Source organism: Mastomys coucha, chromosome X, assembly GCF_008632895.1.
Source record: "Mastomys coucha isolate ucsf_1 chromosome X, UCSF_Mcou_1, whole genome shotgun sequence".
Lineage (NCBI taxonomy): Eukaryota > Metazoa > Chordata > Mammalia > Rodentia > Muridae > Mastomys > Mastomys coucha.
The window spans coordinates 150,835,517-150,838,332 of record NC_045030.1 but is presented as its reverse complement, the minus strand read 5'-3'; the positions used below and the strand labels follow the sequence as shown (position 1 = coordinate 150,838,332).

General features: G+C 39.3%; 1 pseudogene; it reads right to left on the bottom strand.

Annotated features, from left to right (window-relative positions):
- Positions 1-431: 431 nt before the first annotated feature.
- Positions 432-809, bottom strand: LOC116095159 (annotated as a pseudogene).
- Positions 810-2,816: the final 2,007 nt, after the last annotated feature.

The window sequence follows — 2,816 nt, the reverse complement described above, 5'->3', positions numbered from 1 at the left end:
AAGAAATGTAAACTCTGAGATAAGCAATATAAAGACGTGATTCTTGGCTCCACGGTGACCTGTGTGAAAAGAGGTCATGCCACTGTTTGTTTCAATAGTCAAGCTGGGCTGTTGGAGGCCACCTGCAATCCCACAAGCTAGAAGTCATCCTGGTTTACATAGTGAGTTCTAGGTCAGCCAGGACTATGTATTGAGACTGTTTGAAGACGAAAAACAAAACTAATATATAATGATTTTGTTAAAAAAACAAAAACAAAAACAAAAACAAAACAAAACAAAATCCCATGATTTCTTCATGTTGGCATCCATGAAAGAATGAGATCACTGTTCAATGTGATACTCTGGTCAAATGTGTGAGGTGACCAGGCGACAGCACCTGCTCTCTAGAGCAATCTCTGAACAAGGACTCAGTACTCATCCAGAGTGTCTGCTCAAGGAATGGAGAGATCCTGATCTTTAAGGGTCTGGACCTTCAGCTTCTCTGCCTCCAGTCTGGTCTGCTGTTGTACACTCTGCTCTTCTAGGATCTCTTCAATAGACACTTGCTGAAGGGGTGTGTAACTCTCCTTCTCCAAGTCTATTTCTCCTAGTAGGACCACATTTTCTCCTCTGACCACGAAAATCCCTCGAGTAATATCACCGTACTTTTTGCCCACATGAATCCGCTCCACAGTCTGATGGAGCACTAAGTTAGCAAATTGATCAATGCTTCTTAAAAAACCTATAAGTGTCCTTCCATCTCGAAGTAGGACCAAATGCTTCTTGTCGATGTCCTCGATGAGGCTGGTGGTGCGGGGCATATAGTTCATTTTGAGCTCTCGCAAGGCTGCACCAGACGGCCGCCAGTGGGCCCAGTCGCCCTCTGTGGGCTGGACGCGGACCGGAACCCACCGCTCACCTGCACCTCAAACATCGCTCAATGTCATTCTTTAAACATCCTACTGTGTAACAAGTTTACAAAACAAAAGATGTTTAATTTGGGCTGCAGAGATGGCTCAGCGGGTAAGAGCACTGTTCTTCCGGAGGTCCTGAGTTCAAATCCCAGCAACCACATGGTGGCTCACAACCATCTGTAATGAGATCTGATGCCCTCTTCTGGTGTGTCTGAAGACAGCTACAGTGTACTTACATAAAATAAATAAATAAATTTTAAAAAAAAGAAAAGAAAAGCAGAATTAAAATAAAATCTTTAAAAAAAAGATGTTTAATTGAACCTTAAAATAATTTCCTATAGAATATAAGACTAAAGAGTATCCTAGATAAACAAAATAACATTTTAAAAATTGCCAGTACAGGAACTGGAGAAATGGAACAGTATTTAAGAGCATTGGCTGCTCTTCTAGAGGACTGGGGTTCGATTGCCAGCATCCACAAGGTGGCTCACAACTGTCTGTAACTCCAGTGTCAGGGGGACCTGATGCTTCTTCTGGCATGTGGGCACTGCATGCTACATGGCACAAATACAACACTTGTACAGCTAAAATAATAAATGAATGATATTTTTTTAAAAAAATTCTAATACTTTTCTTCAGCTATAGATGATTCATGTGATGAATAAGAGCACTGAGTTAATAATCTGGATATGTTTTGGCTCAAAAGAACTTCTCTATTCACAAGGAATGCCTACTCATAGTCTTAAAATCCTATAGCACCAATATTTTAAAGTCTTTTATGTCTGCCAAAGAAGACCTTCCATTAGATATAATGGAAAATGGGTGGAGCTCCAGATTAAGCTTTATCGTGGGTGGTATTTTTCTGGTGACTTCATATCACTGCAAAATACATACTGAAAATATTTGGCTTCAGTTCCCCGCAGAACACTCTATGAAAAGCATCATGGGCATCATTGTTAAAATTGTTCAGCATATGTGCAAATGATATAACTCCTCACCAGTTTATGGGACTGTCGAAAGGAATAGACAACGAATTTAATCCTGTGTTCATTGCCAATGCTTGTTTGTTGAGCCATAAGGAGTTTTACAAGGTTTTACTGGGCTATTAACTCCAATTCAAGATTTCCTTGAGACAAAAAGAATGTACACTATATAAATATCCAATAGTCAAAGCAAATATAGCAACAGGATATGTGAGCAAGATAATTTGAAGCTCCAATGAAGCAAAAAGCTTATTCCTGACCTAACTAGACAGGTCTAAGGATTTATGTGAATTTAAATATTTTTGACAATACAAATCAATACTAATAGACTTGGGCAACTTTTCTAGCAAGAATAAAATATTTTGAAAGTTTTAATTAATAATCACCATTATCAAATTGTCTTCTAGAAGTAGGAAGAGGAATTTGATAAATTTAGAATTGCTCTCCAATAATCAAATATACCTTTGCATACAATGTGAATAATAGCGAACTAACACAGATTAGTGTGTTGCTGAAGTTTTTGTTTTTTTGTTTTGTTGTTGTTTTGTTTTTTCAAGACAGTGTTTCTCTGTGTAGCCCTGGCTGTCCTGGAACTCACTCTGTAGACCAGGCTGGCCTCGAATTTAGAAATCTGTCTGCCTCTGCCTCCCAAGTGCTGGGATTAAAGGCATGCACCACCACTGCCCAGCTGTTGCTGAAGTTTTGAACAGATGTGGATGTAGAGAGGTTCATTCTCAGAAACCACGCCCCAAAGTGAAACTTCAGAACTAGCCTCACAGGCAAACTTATTTCTGACCTCCTCCCTCCTGCCCGTCTTATCTTTTATTTTTTCCTGGAGCTAGCCATAGATACCTTATTTCCTTTAGCCTGAGATAGGTCACAGAAGCTAGAATGTCTTTACCTTGAAGCAAGTCATAAAACTTAAATTTTTTTCTTACCT